General features: G+C 43.2%; 1 non-coding gene across 1 annotated transcript; it reads left to right on the plus strand.

The window, feature by feature from the left end:
* The first annotated feature begins 19,460 nt into the window (after positions 1-19,460).
* LOC145091194 (small nucleolar RNA R71) lies at positions 19,461-19,567 on the plus strand. Its single transcript, XR_013702081.1, has one exon. It is a non-coding gene; the product is annotated as a small nucleolar RNA R71 (small nucleolar RNA).
* The last annotated feature ends 2,771 nt before the right edge of the window (positions 19,568-22,338 follow it).

Raw genomic sequence — 22,338 nt, forward strand, 5'->3', positions numbered from 1 at the left:
TCATTTGACGATAGAGTGTGATATCGACAGCCGGTTTGTCTAGAGATGGGGTAAGCTTGGTGCCAAATGCCATTGGGACTTTGACTTTTGAGTCTCCCATCATGCCAAACTTTTCTAGGAGAGTCTTCGTGTAAGCTTCCTGATTAATAAAGATGCCTTCGGGTCCCTGTCTTATGTTTAAACCAAGGAAAAAGTTAATAGGACCCATTGAGCTCATTTCAAACTTAGTCTCCATCAGCTTTCTGAATTCAGCTGTTAAGCTGGGATTCGTGGAGCCAAAGATGATGTCATCGACATAAATTTGAACTATCATAAGGTGGTTACCTTCCTTTTTGTGAAAGAAGGTTGGGTCAACCGAACCTTGTTTAAATTTAGACATCTTTAAAAATTTTGTAAGCGTTTCATACCAGGCTCTCGGAGCTTGTTTGAGGCCGTACACAGCTTTATCCAGAATATAGCAGTGATTTGGATACTTTTCGTTCACGAACCCAGGAGGTTGCTTCACATACACAGTTTCTTCGAGTTCTCCATTGAGAAATGCACACTTGACGTCCATTTGGAAAACCTCAAAGTTTTTGTGAGCAGCATAAGCCAGAAATATTCTAACAGATTCTAGCCTAGCTACTGGAGCGAAAGTCTCTTCATAATCTATCCCTTCCTCCTGACAGTATCCCTTTACCACCAGACGAGCCTTGTTCCTTATAAAATTACCTTCCTTGTCCATTTTGTTCCTAAAAACCCATTTGAGACCAACAACCGAAGCATCTGGAGGAGTTGGAATGAGGCGCCAGACTTTGTTCCTTTCAAATTCGTTCAGTTCGTCTTGTATTGCTTGAACCCAATCAGAGTGATCGAGGGCAGTGTTAACTGTCTTCGGTTCAACTTTTGATACGAATGAGTTAAACATACGAAACTCAACCTTTGAAAATAAGGATGTCTGTTTTGCCTTCAGTTGTGATCGGGTCAGAACCTTTTCAGAGACATCACCAACTACTTGAGAGATAGGATGATCTCTGGTCCATTTGGTAATAGGAGGGTAATTCGGATCAAAGGTTGGGTCTAGTTCAGCATTGATCATTTCTTCTGGCTCAGATTGGCTATCGTAATCAAGCGTCATATCATCATGCTCCCCCTCGATTGATGAGCTTTGAGAAACTTGAGGTTCAGGGGTTTCTTGTGGTGCTGGACTTTCATGCGTTGAAGCACCTTCGTTTAGAGAGGCATCGTCGGTTGGAGAAGCAACTTCGGTTGGTGATGGACCTTCGGTTGAAGTTGTAGAACTTGGCTCCCCCTGGACTTGTGAGCTTGGCTCCCCCTCGACATTTGAGCTTGGCTCCCCCTCGATTGAAGCATTGTTGGATGGAGAGTCATCAGTGGTCGATCCTCCTTCATGCATTCTCCTTGCAGCATCTTCGACAATCCGCTTCATATGATCAAATTTGTTGTCTGCTGCACCTGCTTCGGAGAGTGAAGCTTTCTCCGGTTCGTCAAAGAGCTCCAGAAATTTCTCGTATAAATTGGCGATTGAGACTGTGACTTGGCCAGATTGAGGAAAGATTTCCCCAGCGGTGTCTTCTTTGGCCTGTAGCTTCTTGACATAGCTATCGTCAAAGGTCACATAGTATGTCTCTTCAATCCTTCTCGAACGCTTGTTTAGGACCCTGTACGCCTTGGATGTGAGCGAGTAACCCAGAAAAATTCCCTCGTCGGCTTTGACATCAAACTTGTTGCGGTGTTCTTTAGAGTTAAAGATGAAACACCTTGAGCCGAACTCATGGAAAAATTTCACATTGGGCTTTCTGTTGTTTATTATCTCATATGGTGTGAGCGTGAATCGCTTATTGAGATAGGACCTGTTCTGTGTAAAACAAGCAGCAGAAATAGCGTCAGCCCAAAAATAAAGAGGTAAGGAAGCAAAACTTAGCATAGTTCGGGCAGCTTCACACAAAGATCGGTTTCGTCTTTCGACTATTCCGTTCTGTTGTGGTGTGTAGGGAGCTGAGAAATTGTGACTAATTCCCTTTTCTGCAAGAAACTCTTCAAACTCCCTGTTTTTGAATTCAAGGCCATTGTCGCTCCTGACGTTGCGAACAACCTTCTTGAGCTGTACTTCAATTTGCTTGATGAACAATTTCAGCTTATGAGTCGCTTCAGATTTGAGCTTTAGAAAGAGCACCCATGTAAATCGTGAGAAGTCATCAACAATAACAAGAATATACTTGCTACCACCGATGCTTTCGATAGATGAAGGACCACACAAATCGATATGAAGTAATTCGAGTGGTTCAACAACTTTTGTGTTGATTACAGATGGGTGACTTTGACGACTCTGCTTCCCCATTTCGCATGCAGCACACAAATGATCTCTGTTGAACTTGAGCAATGGAAGACCCCTAACATGACCTCCAGTGACAAGTCGGTTGATATCTTTAAAATTGAGATGAGAGAGTCTTCGGTGCCACAACCAGCTTTCGTCAGATTGAGCTTTTGATAACAGGCATATGGCTGGGTTTCCTTTGATGGGTTTCATGTTTAGAGGAAACATTTCACCCTTTCGCTCTGACTTGAGAATCACTTTCTTTGTCTTTTTCACTATGATTTCAGAACCTTCATCATCGAATGAGACTTTGAGACCTGTACCTCCAACAAGCTGAGATACACTGATGAGGTTGTGTTGGAGTCCTTCCACATAAGCCACCTTCCTTATAGTAAAGTCCCCATTTGTTATCATTCCGTATCCCTTTATGGTGCCGAAAGAGTTATTTCCAAACTTGACGTTGCCACCATTTGCAAGAGATCTGTATTCCCTGAGCTCCTCTTTCCTCCCTGTCATGTGACGTGAGCAGCCACTATCGATGTACCATTCTTCGTCGAACAGCTCGTCACTTATAACCTGCAAAAATTAAGCAGATGTAGGAACCCAAAGTCTCTTGGGTCCATGTGAGCTTTTCATGGGAACAGGAACAGTAAGAGAGATTTCAACTAGATATGTTCGTTTTATAAGAGTTGTTTCATCTTTCCTTTTAATGGTAAAAACTTTTATTTTGTTAGGATTGGGTGTGTTTGGTTTGGACTCTGGTTTGGATTCATTAACCTTCTGTTTGCCCTTTTGTTCAGCTGACGAATGAGATTTTTGAGAACAAACATAATTAGCTTTAGAGCATGATGGAGATGAATTGGTAGATGTAGAAGTATTAGAAGAACGAGAAGAATTAGAATGAGAGGGTTTGGATTGAGAGGACTTCCTGGCTGGAGAATCTAGGTGACCCTTTTGCTTTTGATCATTGGAGGGACTGAGCTTAGAGTCTTGTTCTCTTTTGACTTCAGAACCGAACCTTTGCGTTCGGTTGGAGTTGTTCTCGGAACCGAACCTTTGGTTTCGGTTGAAGTCTTTTTCAGAACCGAACCTTTGCCTTCGGTTGGTATTTTCTCGTGAACCGAACCTTGGCTTTCGGTTGTTGTGACTTTCAGGCTTTCCTACAGGATTGTTTTCATACTTCAGATTCTTGTCTTGGTGTGAGAAGTATGCATTCTGGGATTGCCAGAATTGTTTCCTTTCAGAAAGGTTCTTCCTGTATCTTTGGTTCCTTTCTCTCTTCCTATTCCTCATCTGCTTAGGTTGATGATGAACATTCGCTTTCGTTTTCGGTGTCTCCTTGGCTGGTTCCTTTTGAACTGTAGGAGTTTTCCTTTGAGCTGAGGGAGCAGAGGGAATGTCTGAAGTAGTTCCACTTTGAGCTGAGGGAGTAGAGGGAATGTCTCCTTTTGCCGAACGATCATCCCCCTGAGGAATATCTTTCGTACCACTGGTGCTTGGCTCATCGAAATTATCCGGCTTATTCAAGGGTTCAGGTATGTATCTTCCTTTACTCATCCAGGAGGTTCTTTCAGATAAGCCAACGGTTTCGTTTGCATTATCTATTGGAGCTTCCCAGAAGTACTCATCGCAGCCATCAGCATTGTCTTCATTTACAATAGCTGTGAGTTCAGCTGTCTGATGTTCGGTTACTCCAGTCACTTTGTATACTTGATTCGGAGTAGTCCTGACCTTTTGATACACAACTGCTTTCTCAACTAATATCGGGGACTTTTGTTGGGACAATCGAGCGAACTCCACTGAATTTTCAGAAATAAGATTCTTGTGGTTTTCAGGTTCGCTTTTAATAAATTCTGAGCAGTCAACCGTGTCCTCTACAGAAATTTCACTCATGTTTTCGTCCTCGTTAAGCTCAGATGCATTTTCAACATCAATTTTGTTTTCTGAGCTTACGTTGGCGTTTAAAGAGTCAAATTTTAGCATGGTTTCGGTTCTCAGTTTAAGTCTGTCATTTTCATCCAAAAGATTTTTAAGCATGTCCTTGTGGTCCTTGGATTTAATGAAGGACTCAATTTTGTCCAGTCCATACATGTAGGTCGGATTGACATCATCAGACGATATCACACTCTCACAATTGTAGGCTTCGGCATCGATTTCATCCTCCTTAAACTCTAGGAAGGGCAAAATCATGCGATGGATCTTTTGGCCTATTTCACAATCCAAGTGAAGCTGAGTAATATTAGAATATAAACGTTTAGCAATTAAACAAAAAACATTCCGCTGTTTTAACAATTTTAAATTGTCTCTTTGCAAATAAATGTTTTCGTCTTTAACTTTAACTAATTCCGACTCCTTTAACTCGATCCACATTCTCTGCTCCTCACTCTTCGACGCCACCCTGCTTAATTGATCAGTTAGGTTAGAATTGGTGACTCGAGTTTGAGTTAAGCTACTATCTAGATGAGAAATTCTTGTATTAACGTTTTTTAGTTCTTTCTCATATGAGGATGGTGGTACTTTAGATGAAATAAAAACAGATTGTACCTTCTTTATCAGTTCATCGAGCTCATTGAACTGCTGGCTGAGTGGTTTGGCCGTAAAGCACATGTCCTCCTGTACCTTCGGTCCATCGCTTCCTCCATCGGTGTTGTATCCCCTCATTTGAGATACGTCAGTCACCATGAAGCATCTTCCTCCACTGCTTTCCTCCTTAGCCACATAAGCCTTTCAAGGGGTAGGCTTCCTCACTTCATCGTCTTCTGAGTCGGTAGACCAAACTTCCGTGCTACCGAACTCGTCATCATTAACCGAACCCTGCACAATAAGAGCATTAATAGAAGGGTTAGCGGTAGACTTCTTCTTTCTCAACTCATCCAGTCTCTTCTGCAACACAGCTTCCTCATCATTTCCATCATCCTTTTCAGCCATCTTCTTAAGGACACAGTCCTTAGCATAGTGGTTTTTCCCACCACAGTAGAAACAGCTTACTCCGGAATCGCCATCCACCTTCGGTTCCTTCTTGGGCTCCTCAACCTTCGGTTCATTGTTCACCTTTTCAGAGCTGTAACTCCCCTGCCAGTTTCGGTTTTTATTGCTGGGGAATCTCTTCTTTATGAACCTTTTGGGATTGGACACCATCATGGCATAATCCTCAGACGTGAGGTCATACTCCTCCAAGTTGAGGTCTTCATCCTCCATCATAGCTTTACTTTTTGATAGGAGGGCCAACGAACCAAGACTTGAAACGACGTTCTTCTCTTGCAGCACAATCTTCTCTTGGGACTTGAGAATGCCTACCAGTTTCGCCAAAGAGTATGATTTAAACTGCTCATGGGCTTTGACTGTGGAAACCACTGCTCTCCATTCAGACCTCAGTCCATTCAAGAAAGTAACCTTCTGTTCGATAAGCTTCCTTTCAATATCGTGTTTGATCATCTTGCTGAGAAAATGATTGAAGCGATCGAACGTCTGGGTCACCGTTTCTTCGGCCCCTTGCCTGAATTCTCCAAACTCAGATAAAAGCAAAGTTTGGATAGAATGTTCAAGATCCTCGTCTGTAGAATACAGCTCACGAAGTCTATCCCAAACTTCCTTTGCCGTCGTGCATGAGCTGACCAACCTGAATGTGTCGGACTGAAGGGCGAATCTGATCAACCTTAACGCCTTAATATTGCACTGGAATTTGTCCTTTTCATCTTGTGCAATATCCTTCACATCCTTTAGCAGATCATTGTACTCCTTTTGTGTCTTAATAATCCTGGACGTTGCAGAATGAGAAAACGGTCCATTGATGATGGCTTCCCATATGAGGTACCCATTATCCTCCGATCCAATCACGTAGTCTTCAAAGTGATGCGCCCATACTTCATAGTCATGGGTGTATAAGATTGGAATCTTTGTCGTCGAACCGATGCTGTTGGAAATATTAATAGGGTTTGATTGCGCCACGTCCATTATGATCGTAAAAACCTGTTCAAAGATTAGACTTGTAATAAAGCAGATTAGGGCAAAACAATAAATATCAAGATACGTCAATAAAGAGATGACGGCTCAATAAATATCGATAGTTGCGGAAAAACCCTAATGGAAATCTTTTTCACAGAAAAGATGTGTATCGATTACACAGCCTCCCGCTCTGATACCAATTGATGAGATTAAAAACAACCTTTAATCTATGAAGATCGATTAGATCTTGAACAAGTATGTAAATATAAAACTGTATGAACGCAATAATAAGAACAAGACAAGATTGAATCAAACGTGTTGAATGATTAAACAAAATCCTCAGAAGAGATCGATTAAGAACATCAACTGTAGAGGATTGGTAGGTTACAAGAACGCTTAAAGAAACCTGTTGTGCTCTAGATGAATCGCTATTTCGTTAATCTCTTTATCGTTAACCTAATATGCATGCAAGCATAAACTTATATACAAAACATAAAAGGCTCTCGGTTGGACAGGCCCAAACCGGAAAACAAAATAACTTATACTATCAAGCCCAAAAGACGCAATCTTCAAAATAATCTTCAGCCCAACAATGATATCTTGGTGTATTCCAAGACTCAGGTGCAGCATGAGGAGCACCTGAGAGAGGTGCTAGGGGTTTTGATGAGGGGGAGACTTTTCGCGAAGTTCTCCAAGTGCGAGTTCTGGTTGCGCGAGGTGCAGTTCCTTGGTCACCTCGTCAACCAGAAGGGTATTTTGGCAGATCCGGGCAAGATAGAGGTCGTGATGCAATGGGAGGTCCCAAAATCTCCATCCGAGATTCGGAGCTTCCTAGGTTTGGTAGGATATTACAGGAGATTCATTCAGGATTTCTCCAAGATAGCAGTACCGCTCACCCGACTGACCAAGAAGTTGGTGGCGTTTCGTTGGGGGCCTGAGCAGCAGGTAGCGTTTGAGCCCCTCGGGCAGAGATTGTGTGAGGCACCGATTCTTACCCTACCAGAGGGAGTAGAGGATTTTGTAGTATACTCAAATGCCTCGATCACAGGTATGGGAGCAGTGTTGATGCAGCGAGGTTGTGTTATAGCTTACGCCTCAAGACAGTTGAAGCCTCACGAGGCTAACTATCCTACGGATGATTTGGAGACATTACCTCTCTGGGGTCTGGTGTACAATATACACGGATCACAAAAGCTTGAGGTACCTCATGGATCAGCCAAATCTGAACATGAGGCAGAGGCGATGGTTAGATGTGTTGAAGGATTATGATTGTGAGATCCTTTATCACCTAGGGAAGGCCAACGTAGTGGCTGACGCTGTGAGCCGCAAGGCAGTAGCAGCCCCGATCAGAGACATTTATTTGAGGATGACGGTGATTACTCCATTATTGGAGCAAATCAACGAGGCACATGTAGAGGGCCTCAAGGAGGAGAGGCAGAAGTGTGAGAGGATCATGGGCCGAGTAGCTTCTTTTGACTATGATAGTAGAGGATTGTTGACCCTTAATGGGAGAGTTTGGGTGCCGTACTGGGTCGGATTACGGCAAGTGTTGATGGACGAGGCTCATAAGTCTCGATTTTCCGTCCATCTAGGGGCAACGAAGACGTATAGAGATCTTCGACCCGACTATTGGTGGCCCTGCATGAAGCGGGATGTCGCCTGGTACGTAGAAAGATGCCTGACCTACAGTAAGGTCAAGGCATAGCACCAGAGGCCCCACGGCAAGACGCAGCCGCTAGACATTCCAATGTGGAAATGGGAGGATATCACCATGGATTTCATCACTAAGCTACCCAGGACTACGCGTGGAGTGGATTCTATATGGGTTATAGTGGGTCGGCCGAGAAGCTAGCCGATATTTATGTGAGAGAGGTGGTGGCACGGCATGGAGTGTCTGTCTCAGTGGTGTCGGACCAAGATGTCCGTTTTACTTCTAGATTCTGGAAGCGGTTTCACGACGAGATGGGTACTCGTCTCCATTTTAGCATCGTTTTCCATCCTCAGACGGACGGGCAGAGCGAGAGAACGATTCAGACTCTCGAGGACATGCTGCGAGCATGTGTTCTAGACTTCAGTGGCAGTTGGGATACGTATCTCCCGTTAGCGGAATTTTCGTATAACAACAGTTACCAGGCGAGTATTGATCTACCTCCTTTCGATATGCTCTATGGGAGGAAGTGTAGGACCCCGATTTGTTGGGGAGAGGTCGGTCAGCAAGTCATTGGGAGCACTAAAGTGGTTCTTAAGACGATAGAGTTAATCCAGCAGGTTTGTAGCAGACTGCAAACTGCGCAGAGTTGGCAGAAGAGTTACGCCGATAGGAGGCATTCAGACTTAGAGTTCCAGGTGGGCGATATGGTCCTCCTGAAGGTATCACCCTGAAAGGGTGTTATTAGGTTTCGGAAGAGGGTCAAGCTGGGCCCCAGGTTCATCGGTCCTTTTAGGGTTTTGGCCCGGGTAGGACGGGTTGCTTATCGGTTGGATCTTCCGGCAGAGCTCAGTCATATCCACAACACTTTCCATGTTTCTCAGTTGAGGAAGTGCTTGGTGGATGAGACAGCAGTAGTACCCTTGGAGGACATTCAGGTTGATAGCAGTCTGAATTATATTGAGAGACCCATAGCGATCATGGATCGGAAGACGAAAACCTTGAGGAACAAGGTGGTTCAGTTGGTAAAGGTGCAGTGGCAGCACCGGAAGGGATCTGAGTGGATGTGGGAGGCAGAGGAGGAAATGAGGGAGCACTACCCAGAGTTGTTCGTAGATGCAGCAGCAGCAGACTTTGAGGACGAAGTCTGGGACAAGTGGGGGAGAGTTGTAACATCCCCATTTCTGATTGGAAGAGAAGAGGATGGCTAGATCCAAAGGAGAAGAAGGGAAACAAGATCTTGCATCCATTTCAGAGTCATTTGAGCCGGGGAGATACCGGAGCAGCAGTAGATAGTTTCCAGAGTAGTTCATTTACCAGCCAGTATACGAGGTGAGTTTCCATCCAGTAGGAACAGGTCTAAGGCCACAATGTTGGACCGTTTAGTTAACAGTAGTTTCCGAACTTTGGTCTGATGCAGTAGTCAGTATCTTTGATGCCTTCGTGGCTCAGACAGGTTTTGCGTGTTATGTGTTTCGAGTACGGCCCGACTTAGTATGCAGTCCATGTTGTTACGCTAATTGATATGTGTATGTTATGCTATGTTCATTAGTTCCGGACTTCGGTCCGATGCAATCAGTTCCGTACTTCGATCCGATGCAGTTACTTCCGGACATTGGTCCGATGCAGAGGGCAGGACCCTGGTTAGTTCCGGACTTCAGTCCAATGCAGTTTCCATACTTCGGTCAGATGTAGTGGGCGAGGCCCAGTAATTGTTTATATGTTTGTATGGTATGTGGTAGTTTGGGGGAGCTCACTAAGCTTTGTGCTTACAGTTTCAGTTTTGGTTCAAGGCACTTCCGCAAGTAAACGGAAGATCTCGGGATGATGGCATCGCACACACCACAACTTCAGCTTTCTTCCTAGGAGTTTTGTTCAGATATTTAGATATGATTTGATACAGTTTTTGATACGACACTTTTATTATGGCTTTTGAGATACCCGACGTATGGTTTTTTTATATGACATTTAGTGTAATGACTTTTATTATTATTTAAAAACAGAAATTTTTGGGTCGTATTTTTGGGGTGTTTCAATAAATCATGAGTGTATTGTTCTATCAGAGGTATTATGTCATAGCAGCGGTTACAGGCTCATGGTAGCAAATTGTTAGAAACATTATACCTTGTCGTATACAAGTATTAATGTTAAGTATAAGTTTTCCCCTACTTATACCTTAAGATTAAGAAATGTTTAGGTATAACACTTAATTGATAAGTATACAATTATACCAAATGTTGGAGAGTCAAACTGATACTTTCAAAACTATACTTTTGAATGTGTAAAAAATGTATTATTTTATGGAGTCAAAACCTGTGGACTCACCAACTTTATGTTGACGTATTTTAAAATGCATGTGTTTTCAGGAACTTGAAAAGATGGTATGTATTCGAACAAGAGAAGTTTTACTATTATCTTTCTGTTCATTATGAAGTATGTAATAGTCGGATATTATGTAATAAATGCTAGGAAAACAATCATGTAACTTTCAAACATCAATAAAGGTATGTAGTTTCTTTAAGTATTGTTCAATGTATGGTATATAACTGCGATACGAAAAATGACGTTACACTACCCGATGTTTCTGCCGACGACCGGGGTGTCACATGTATCTTCTCCGTCATCTTTTATTATTATTGTTTACTGCTTATGGTTATGTGTTTGTCTATAGGATCGTTCCTAGTGAACGGCATCTCATCTCTAGTATTGTTTGATTCGGGGGCTACTCAATCTTTTGTGTCGCTCGCGCTTAGCAAGCGATTTAGCAGAGTTCTGGGGGAGCTGGATTGCCCACTCGATGTGGAGATAGTTGATGACAGGACTGTCAGAATCACGAGGGTTCATAAGGGTTGTACGTTGCAGTTATTTGATGAGCAGTTCTCAGTAGACTTGGTTCCTATTCCCCTGCGAGGGAATAAGGTTATAGTAGGTATGGATTGGATGAGCCCCAATGGGGCAGTGATTGATTGCGAGCTGTAGTTAGTGATGGTTCGCACTCCTAGTGGGGTAGAGTTAGTGATTCAAGGCGAGATGCCACAGCGCGGACCGATTCTTTGTTCAACAGCGAGAGCGAGGCGCTACTTTCAGCAGGATTGCGCGGGGTACGTTACCTATGTTATGGATACCCGGGATAAGGGCAAGGCGACGGTTGATGATGTACCGGTGGTACAAGAGTACGCGGATGTATTCCCGGAGGATTTGCCTGGTATACCTCCTGAGAGACAGGTTGAGTTCCGGATTGACTTGGTACCTGATGCGACTCCGATAGTCAAGGCACCATATCGGTTGGCTCCTCCAGAGATGTTGGAGTTGTCTATGCAGCTGCAGGAGCTGGTAGAAAAAGGTTTTATTAGACCAAGTAGTTCGCCATGGGGAGCCCCGATCCTATTTGTGAAAAAGAAAGACGGGTCGCATCGCGTGTGTATAGTCTACCGAGAGCTGAATAAGGTAACGTGAAGAATTGTTACCCACTCCCCAGGATAGATGGTTTTTTGACCAGCTTCAAGGAGCATCTTGGTTTTCCAAGATTGATTTATGGTCCGGATATCACCAGATGTGGGTTCGAGACCAGGATGTGCAGAAGACCGCTTTTAGGACCCACTATGGTCGTTATGAGTTTGCGGTGATGTCGTTTGGGCTCACGAGGAGCACCTGAGGGAGGTGCAAGAGACCATGAGGATCAGTTATAGTGTTCATTAATGACATCTTAGTTTATTCCAAGATTGAGGAGCAGCACGAGGAGCACCTGAGGGAGGTGCTAGAGACCATGAGGAGGGAGAGCCTCTTCGCAAAGTTCTCCAAGTGCGATTTCTGGTTGCACAAGGTGCAGTTTATGGGGCATCTTGTCAACCAGAAGGGTATACTAGTTGATTCGGCCAAGATCAAGGCCGTGATGCAGTGAGAAGTATCGAGGTCTCCATCCGAGAGTCGAATCTTCCTGCGTTTGGTAAGGTATTGCAGGAGATTTATTCAGGACTTCTCCAAGATAGCAGTACCATTGACCCGACTGAACAAGAAGTCGGCTGTGTTTCGCTAGGGTCCTAAGCAGTAGGCAGTCTTTGAGAAACTCAGGCAGTGGCTGTGCGAGGCACTGATTCTCACCCTGCCGGAGGAGGGAGATGATTTCGTAGTATACTGTGATGCTTCGGTCACAGGACTGGGAGCAGTGTAGATGCAGCGAGGTCACGTGATAGCTTATGCTTCGAGGCAATTGAAGCCTCACAAGGCTAACTGTAACACCTGGTTCTTGGTACGCATTTCTTTTTATTTTTTCTCTAAGTATTTTGCATTTTTCGCCTTGGACTCAGCGAGTTGAAGGACCAACTTGCCGAGTAGAAGTGGGATGGCATGCGGTATTTAAGCGATAAACTTGACGAGTCGGGTCCTGGACTCAACGAGTAGACGTTGTCTAGAAAAAAAAACCTAATTTGAGGGTTTGCACCTTATTTAAGCAATATTATGTCGACCACAACGTCCTTTATGCTCCCAAAACACCTCTCATTGAAACCCTAGCCGTTATTGAAGCAATATAAGCCTTGTTGGTGGATTTTTGTGCTTGTGGTCTTAAGAAGGAAGGAGAAAAGCTTTAGGAAGCAATTAGAGACCAAGGGAACCGGATTTTGTGCACCTTCTATAGTTCATTGAAGGTAAAAAGTTGTAACCTTGCTCACTCATTTGTTATATCCCTCTTTGCGGAGATTTAGGGATTTTATAAGCCATTTTTGGTGGACAACCATGTTTGCAAACATGGTTGGGGGTTAAAGCTTCTGAATCACATCCTTAAAGGGGTCACTAGGCAGATTTGGGTTGGTTTTGCACCCATGAAAGGTCCCATGCCTCTTAAGAGCTTGTTTTATGTATTTTGAGCTCAAACTCCGGTACAAGCACGTAATGTTTGTAACTTTACGTGCTAGATCGATTATCAAAGCTTGGATCTATCTTTTGATCAAAGGTTGTACATCAGAAATCGAGGATTTAGAGTGTGGACGTGACCGACTTGGTGAGTCCGTTCTTGGACTCAATGAGTCCGAGGCTTTGAGCCCATATCTGTTGAGGGTCAAAGGAACCCAGTTGAGTGTTAGAAGGGTTGTAACCGAACAGGAAGAGTTACCCAATGAATTGGACATGATTTTAGACCTGGAGTTCATGGGACTCGGCGAGTGCTAGAAGAGACTCGGTGAGTCCAATACAATCTTCTTAAGAATGAAGATGAACTTGACGAGTTGTTCATACAACTCGGTAAGTCGAGGACAGGGCTTGTTCATCAGATTAAGGTGGACTCGACGAGTGTTCATACAACTCAGCAAGTCGGATGAGTTTCATGTGATGTTCATATGAGAAAGGAACTCGTCGAGTCGATGCCAAACTCGACGAGTCGAGTCATGGATAAGGACGAGAAAAGGGTTAAGGACTCGACGAGTTGATGACCCAACTTGGCGAGTCGGGTCAACTTGAAGTTGACTTTGACTGGACTTGGACTAACCCTATTTAGGGTTGCACGTGCGGTGTGTTGAGTTGAAGGTTGTCGTGTAGGGATCGAGGAGTCGAAGGGAGTCGACTTGTGCGTCGAGGATAGTTCAAATACTACACGAGATTGAGGTGAGTTACCATCCAGCAGGGGCGGGTCAAAGGCCACAATGTCGGCCCACCAAAAAGGGGTATTTAGAAGATAATGGTCTTTATGACAATTGTCTTGGTCTGGTTATGTATTCAATATGAGATTTATTTGGATGATATGTTATGTGTATAGTAGGGATTAGTTTCCCTAGCAGTGGTCCTTAGGACCCAAGGGTAGGTCAATACCCGAATATGCTTGACCGTATGTTTATATCTGTTGATTGTATGGTAGTGGTATGGGTGAAATAGTCCCCAGTTTACCTGTTGAAAGGTACCGATGAAGGATACCAGTTGAAAGATACTGATGTTTATTACCGGTTGAAAGATACCAATGATGGTTACCCGTTGAAAGGATGAAGGTTACCGGTTGAAAGATACCGATGAAGGTTACCGGTTGAAAGATACTGACGATATTGTATGGTATGTGGTATGATGGCGGAACTCACTAAGCTTTGTGCTTACAGTTTTGGTTTTGGTTTCAGGTACCTCTTCATCGAAGGGGAAGGAGCCGGCGGTGTAGCAGCGCGTCACACACACACACACATGGTTTTCCGCAAGGAGTTTTTGGGACTGTACTCTGATTTTTATTACTTTTGACGTTATGGTTTGGGACACAACAATACGATTTTGTGACGTGTTGTTTATTTAACGATATTTTGGTCAAAATGTTTATGGAATTGTTAATTTAAAAATGAAATTTTCGGGCTTGAATTTTGGGATGTTACAAGTTGGTATCAGAGCCCTTGTTTGAGGGATTCGGACACACCCTCGGGGTGTCTGGACTCAAACTGAGATACTAAAAGATTTTTACCAGGAAAATGGTTTTTTAAAATCTAAATGGAAGGATATTAAGAAAGACGAAGTGTGTAATGCATGCTACCGGCCGGGCTCAAGTAAGTTTTCCCCAAGATACTCATACATGCTATGTTATGTTATATGGTTTTGATTCAAAAAACTACATGCTAGAATAGGACTAAGGATCTAAGAGGATGCCTTTTGTGCCTGATATATGATTCTGAGAATTGCATGATAGTTAGGGCTAAGGGTTTAGGGAGGATACCTTATATGCCTGTTGTATGAGTTATATGCTAGGGCTGTTTAGTCAGCAATAGGATGGCATGTGTAGGTTATGCCTGATTTTGGTTCAATGCACGAATGCTACTTGCCTTGTGCTATGGGGGTTCTGGCCATCTTCAACTAGCTAAGGAACGTATATGTAACAGTATCCGCAAGCCAGCTAAGGGGGAGGTAGTGGGGACTCCTAGTGCAGCTGATGGCATAGGGTAGGTCGGAGAGTGCCCTAGGGAAGCCTAGGATGAGGTCAGTGGAAAGGGTATCAGTAAAAGGGACTTGGCGAAGTCGAATCAATCCTTGAGCAAAAAACGGGTAGACGTGGAAGGTAGTATGGGCCCGTACTACTGAAAGCAAAGGACCCATACTCGAATCAAGGAGGGCCTAGATGGAACCTGGAAACTTGGAAAATGTGTGATACCTCTAAAAAATATATGTGACCCTAACATTTGTATGTTATTTTCAGAATGGTGGCCACGCGACACGGAGCAGGAGGCTAAGGATCTGGGTCAGGATCGGGCTCGGGCACAGGATCCGAGCATGTGGATGATGGGTTATGCGAGTTCATCGCATCCGAGATCACGAGGGGTATCCTTGATGCGATGCCGGTTATCTTTGGGTCGATCAATGAAGCGATCATTTAGCTGATGGAGGATCGCCTCAGGGCGTTCAGGAGTGACATGGCGACCAGCCAGTCAGGGCCACGCACACTGTCCTTTAAGGACTTCAGATGGACTGGTGCGCCATATTTCCATGGGGTGAAGGACCCCATTGCTGCTATGAGATGGATCGTAGACATCGAGTCTGCACAGCTGAGGAGCATCTGCCCGGAAGGGTCGAAGGTCCGTTTTGCTGCTAGGGAAAGGGACATTGATTTGGAGCACATTCGGAAGAGGAAGGCAGTGGAGGGCCTGACGATGGGGGCTTCGGGAAAGAAGCCCAAGGGATCCGATGGTAGGCCGAAAGGCTAGTCAGGGCGGGACCATGGTGGGAAATGCGGTCGGTCATACGAGGGAGCTTGTCGCACTGGGTCGGGTTCAGGCTGCTATAAGTGAGGCATGGTTAGACATTTTGGCAGAGAATGTACTGCCCCTACTCGTGCGATTCAGATATCTTACTTGATTTGCTTTTAATGTAATCAGAAGGGCCATAAAAAGGCCAATTGCCCTAGATTGACAGCGGCACCAGCGGCACCAGCGGTGGCGCCAACTCCAACGACAGTACGGGTGGTGGATGGCCGGAAGGCCAAGTTGGAGTCTCCAGTGGTTCGGAGCCGAGCATTTCAGCTGACAGCCGAGGAGGCACGCGCTGCACCCAATGTGGTGACGGGTATGATTTGTTATTTTACGATTTTATGTTATATCGCTGTGATTTTGATATATTATGTGCCTTGCTTAGGATCTTTCCATGTGAACGGTATCTCAGTTCAGGTGTTGTTTGATTCGTGTGCCACTCCATCATTTGTCTCTCTTGCGCTTAGCAAGAAGTTTCCGAAGTCTTCAGGTATGTTGGATTACCCTTTAGAGGTCGAGATTGCGGACGACTGGTCGGTACGAGCATCGGAGGTCTACCGGGATTGTGTTTTGAGGCTGTTCGAGGAACGTTACCTGGTGGACTTGGTTCCCATAACTTTGCATGGGAACAAGGTCATTATTGGTATGGACTGGCTGAGCCCCAATGGGGAAGTGATCAACTGCACGCAGCAGTCAGTGCGGATTAGGACCCCTAGTGGGGGAGAGCCGGTGGTTCAGGGCGAAAGGCCACAACAAGGACCAGCTTTATGTTCAGCATCGAGGGCTAGGCGCTACCTTTAACAGGGTTGCGCAGGTTATGTCACCTATGTTATGGATACCTGGGAGGCGGGTAGGGCGACGGTGGGCGATGTGCCCGTAGTACAGGAGTTTGAGGACGTATTCCCCGAGGATTTGCCCGAGTACCTCTAGAGAGGCAGGTGGAATTTAGAATCGACCTGGTCCCTGGTGCGGCTCCAATAGCCAAGGCATCGTATCGGTTGGCTCCTCCTGAGATGCAGGAGTTGTCTACACAGCTGCAGGTGCTGTTAGACAAGGGATTTATTAGACCGAGAAGTTAACCCTGGGGAGCCCTGATTATGTTTGTGAGGAAGAAGGATGGGTCGCATCAGATGTGTATAGATTATCGGGAGCTGAATAAGGTAACGGTGAAGAACCGTTACCCACTCCTGAGGATTGATGACCTCTTTGACTAGTTATAGGGAGCATCTTGGTTCTCTAAGATTGATCTGTGCTCAGGATATCATCAGATTAGGGTCAGAGACGAGGATGTACAGAAGACGGCGTTCCGGACATGCTATGGCTACTATGAGTTCGTGCTGATGCCTTTCAGGCTCACCAATGCTCCCGCTGCGTTCATGGATCTAATGAACCGCGTGTGCAGACCGATGTTGGATCGGTCTGTGATAGTTTTCATCGATGACATCTTGGTTTATTCCAAGACGCAGGAGGAGCATGAGGACCATCTGCGAGAGGTTCTAAAGACTTTTAGAAGGGAGAACTTGTATGCTAAGTTCTCCAAGTGTGAGTTCTGGTTGCGCGAGGTGCAGTTTCTTCGGCACCTTGTCAACCAAAATGAGATTTTGGTAGATCCGGCCAAAGTGGAGGCCGTGATGAGATGGGAGGTTCCGAGGTCTCCATCTGAGATTCGGAGTTTCCTAGGATTAGCTGGCTACTCTCGGAGATTCATCCAGGATTTCTCCAAGATAGCCGTACCCCTGACCAGGCTAAAAAGGAAGGTCATGGTCTTTCGTTGGGGGCCTGAGCAGCAGGCTGCATTCGAGACATTGAGACAAAGATTGTGCGAGGTGATGTATGTGTAAAATGCATTGGTTTTATTCCTACTTTTAAATTATAAATTTAGCACACAAAGGCAGTGAACCTGACTTTTAGTGGTATAGTTAAGTAGGGTGTCGAACTCAGGGAACGGAAATTAAACTAATAACTAATTTTAACTAAACAAGTAATAAAAGTAAGGGTTTTTCTCTAGTTTTACAAGACTAGAAACTTAAACACACCACCTAACAAGTGATTAACTAAACAACTAAAAACAAGTAAAAATTCACCAAATTTGATAGAAAGTTTCTGTTTAGGTCCAACCAATTCACTCCTATGGTTATTTGTATAATAAAATGATAAAGTAATTGTTATTCGTTACCAACTATAGTGGTTAGATTCATGTTCACTATTACTAACCCTCAGAAAATTAATCAATTCAAGCAATGGCCAATTGTTTAAACTAATTAACTTCCTAGTTCATTTATTTGGATTAAATAAGATTTGTAATTGGTTAATCAAGTTGGTGATTCAACTAACCTCTTGTTTGTTGGTTTCTCAAACAAGATCACACATTACTTTACCCATTTTCTAATTAATCCTAGTTTCATAGTCACTAATCCTAGACATATGATGAAGTGTTCACGTAAACATATGAGGTTAACAACTAAGAGATGTTCATACAGCTTAATTATCTTCCAATTAATAGAAAATAGTTATGGTTAATGCATAAGGTTCCGGGAGATCCAATTTCTTGAAAAATGAATAAGGCATGAGGTTCACACTTGCTCCCGAATCAACCAAAGCATGAATGGTGACCAAGTTACCAAATTGGCAAGATAAAGTCAAGCTTCCCGGGTCACCCTTCTTCTTCGGTAGTTTGTTTAACATGGCAGCTGAGTAGTTCTCATTAAGAACTACCTTTTTTACTTCCTCCATCTTCCTTCTATTCGTTAGAAGCTCCTTAAGGAATTTGGCATATTTTGGCATTTGCACAACTGCTTCGATGAATGGTATGTTGATTTGAAGAGCTTTTATACGGTCAAAAAACTTCTGGTATTCCTCTTCCTGGTTTTCTTTCTTAGCTCGGGCTGGATATGGCATTAGAGGCTAAAAGGGATTTTCAGGAATCTGACCTTTCGGGTTAGGCAATGGACTCGTCGAGTCCATATTCTGGACTCGGCGAGTAGACTCTGTATCATGTAGATTTTTATTTTGGCCTTGTTTTTCTGCATCCTCCTTTTGCAACTCCTTGGGCACTTCAGTTTGAATAGGGGCCAGAGGAGTAATTATCTTCCCACTTCTTGTCATCACTATATTTATGTGCACTCCTTGTGGGTTGTTTTCGGTTTTATTAGGAAGTTCTCCCGGTGATCTTTGATTAATTTGTTGAGCAAGTTGCCCCAGTTGCGTCTCAATGTTGTGGATAGATGCTTGTTGGTTTCTAAGCATTGTTCTTGTTTCTTGTATTGCAGCATCATGACCATTATGTCTTTTTTCTGAAGCAGCTACAAACTTGGTAAGCATCTCTTCCAAACATGGTTTTCTTTCTTGTGCCGGTTCTTCCTTTTGATAAAAACCTCTTCCTTTTTGTTTATACTTCTCCTCCTTAGCTTTCTTGTACTCATCATAAGGGAGCCACTCTTTCTTTGGTTTTCACCGATCTTCATCATATCGGTCACCACTTGAGTAGCAAACTTGCACCTTCTTATTGTCATTTTCATCCAAGTCGAAATCTCTAGTAAGATGAGGCCCATTGCAGTTCTCACAACACACCTGAATAGCATGTATCGTTTGATCCATTTTTTCCATCCTCCTATCCATGGTTTTCAACATAGCCATGACTGCTGACAAATATTTTGAAGCTACATAGGCGGACCCCCTTGTCACATCATTTCTTGGATTGTGGTATTCTCTAGAGTACTTAGAGAATTCTTCAATTAGTTGCTTTATCACCGGAGGTGCCTTCTTCGTGAGTGGACCTTGCGAGTCAAGTAATTGCCTTGTTGTAACATTTACTCCATCATAAAAGACGGAGACTTCTTGTTGACTATTAAGGTCATGATGTGGGCAATTCCTTAGTAGGCTCTTGTACCTCTCCCAAGCTTCATAAAGTGACTCTCCAGCTTGTTGTTCAAAGTTGGCTATGGCTTTCTTTAGCTTAGATATTTTGGATGGTGGGCAGAATTGATCAATGAACTCTTCTTTCATCTGGGCCCATGTAGTAATGGATCCAGGGGCATTGACTTTAGCCAATCCTTTGCAGCACCCTTCAATGTAACCGGAAGCATGCGAAGTAGCTGATTTTCCCGAGGCACGTTTGGAACATTGAAATAATTAGCTACATCATTAACTTCATCCAAGTGTTTGTAAGCATCTTCGTGGTCTTTGTCGGTGACAGGATCTCTTTAAGTTGAGCAAGGATGTGACCCTTAAGCTTAAAAGTAGCAGTTGCGGGAATTGCGGGTTGCACAAGTCTCGGGCCAGTGTCGTCGCGTATCCTCTTCTTCCATTCCCCCACGGGAACTTCATCGATGTTAGCCATGGTAATAGCTAAATAGTTGCCAGAATCGGATTCATGCCTGTATGTAGGTTCTTCTTCTTCTTCGGTTTCGTACTCGGTGTCTTCTTTAATCGGTTCTTCGCTTGCTAAAGAGGCGTTGGATGCTCCTGATTTGCTATTCTTCTTCTTCCCAAAAACAGTCTTCAAGCTAGACAAAGGCGACTTCTTAGGTGTATTCGAGCTTTCAACATCTTTGTCTTTGTTCTTTCTCAACGCGGATTCTGGGTCTTCAAAAGGGGGTACCAGTGGAGTGTTGGATCCTCTGGTCATGAAAATCCTACAAATAAACAAGAAAAATGCATAACAAGAACAAAAAATTGAAACTGAACTAAACGAAAATTAATTGCCAAACAGCAGGGTACTCGCCGAGTAGGTGTGAGTGCACTCGGCGAGTAGCCTGTCTCAAAAAAAAATTTAAAAACCAAAGAAAAACTTCTAAAAAAACTAATAAATTCTAAAACCTAACCTACTTACTGAATTACTAAAAAAAAATTACTTTGTGCAAAAAAAACTCACACAAAGGATCGATAAAATTTGGAATTAGACTTAATTTTTTGAACCGTTCCCCGGAAACGGCGCCAAAAACTTGATGTGTGTGTAAAATGCACTGGTTTTATTCCTACTTTTAAATTATAAATTTAGCACACAAAGGCAGTGAACCTGTCTTTTAGTTGTATAGTTGGATAAGTAGGGTGTCGAACTCAGGGAACGAAAATTAAACTAATAACTAATTTTAACTAAACAAGTAATAAAAGTAAGGGTTTTTCTCTAGTTTTACAAGACTAGAAACTTAAACACACCACCTAACAAGTGATTAACTAAACAACTAAAAACAAGTAAAAATTCACCAAATTTGATAGAAAGTTTATGTTTAGGTCCAACCAATTCACTCCTATGGTTATTTGTATAATAAAATGATAAATTAATTGCTATTGGTTACCAACTATAGTGGTTAGATTCATGTTCACTATTACTAACCCTTAGAAAATTAATCAATTCAAGCAGTGGCCAATTGTTTAAACTAATTAACTTCCTAGTTCATTTATTTGGATTAAATAAGATTTGTAATTGGTTAATCAAGTTGGTGATTCAACTAGCCTCTTGTTTGTTGGTTTCTCAAACAAGATCACACATTACTTTACTCATTCTCTAATTAATCCTAGTTTCAATCCTATACATATGATGAAGTGTTCACATAAACATATGAGGTTAACAACTAAGAGATGTTCATACAGCTTAATTATCTTCCAATTAATAGAAAATAGTTATGGTTAATGCATAAGGTTCTTTAACAAACTTAATTTAATAAAATCACCAATAAACAATCAATAAAAGTAATAATCAAACCATAGGAGTAACTTGGTTTTTCCTAAACAGAAACAACATGAATTTAGCTCATGATTACAGTGGAAACAAGCTCAAAAACGAATTTAACTAAGCTAGTCATGATTCAATCCTAAGATTAAGTGGAAAATATAACCTAATTCTCCTTGAGTCTTCAAAAGATCAAAGATTAGGGTTCTTCAGGTCTCCAAAGGGTTCTTCAATCGCAGGTGTATCTCCCAAAAAGCCAGAAAAGTCCCTAATTCGGAATAAGGCTCCATATTTATACTTATCACAAAACAGGGTCAACTCGGTGAGTAGGTCCCCAACTCACCGAGTAGATGTGGAAAATACGTGTTTATCAAGGACTCTTGACTTTTCTTCGGGAACATTCTCAGGAACTCGCCAAGTAGCTTCGTGGACTCGCCGAGTAGCTCCAGATATCTTCTTTTTCTTCATTCTTTGGTTTCTAATTGCTTCTCCTTATTCCTTTTTGCTTCCAAGCATGTCTTCTGTACTGAAAACACAATTTAGACATTATTAAGTACCTTTTGTCCATATTATGCACATAATTAGCTAAAAATGAATAAAAATCTATACGAAACATATGGTTAATTATGCACATATCACGAGGCGCCAATGTTAGCCCTGCCAGAGGGCATGGAGGATTTCGTCGTGTACTTTGATGCATCCGTCTTAGGCTTAGGTGCAGTATTAATGCAGAGAGGGCATGTCATTGCTTATGCTTCAAGGCAGCTGAAGCCTCACGAACCGAACTACTCGACGCATGATTTTGAGCTGGGGGATGTTGTGTTCGCCCTCAAGATTTGGTGTCATTACCTATTTAGGGTTCGTTGTACGATTTACACCGACCACAAGAGCTTGAGGTATCTCATGGACCAGCTAAATTTGAATATGAGGCAGCGTCGGTGGCTTGATGTGGTAAAGGATTATGATTGTGAGATCCTCTACCATTTGGGGAAGGCCAATGTGGTGGCCTACGCGCTTAGCCGCAAGCAGTGCCGATCAGGGATATTTGTCTGAGGAT

The sequence above is a fragment of the Lactuca serriola genome, chromosome 2, assembly GCF_051521515.1.
Source record: "Lactuca serriola cultivar US96UC23 chromosome 2, Lser_US96UC23_V15, whole genome shotgun sequence".
In the NCBI taxonomy this organism is placed as follows: Eukaryota; Viridiplantae; Streptophyta; class Magnoliopsida; order Asterales; family Asteraceae; genus Lactuca; species Lactuca serriola.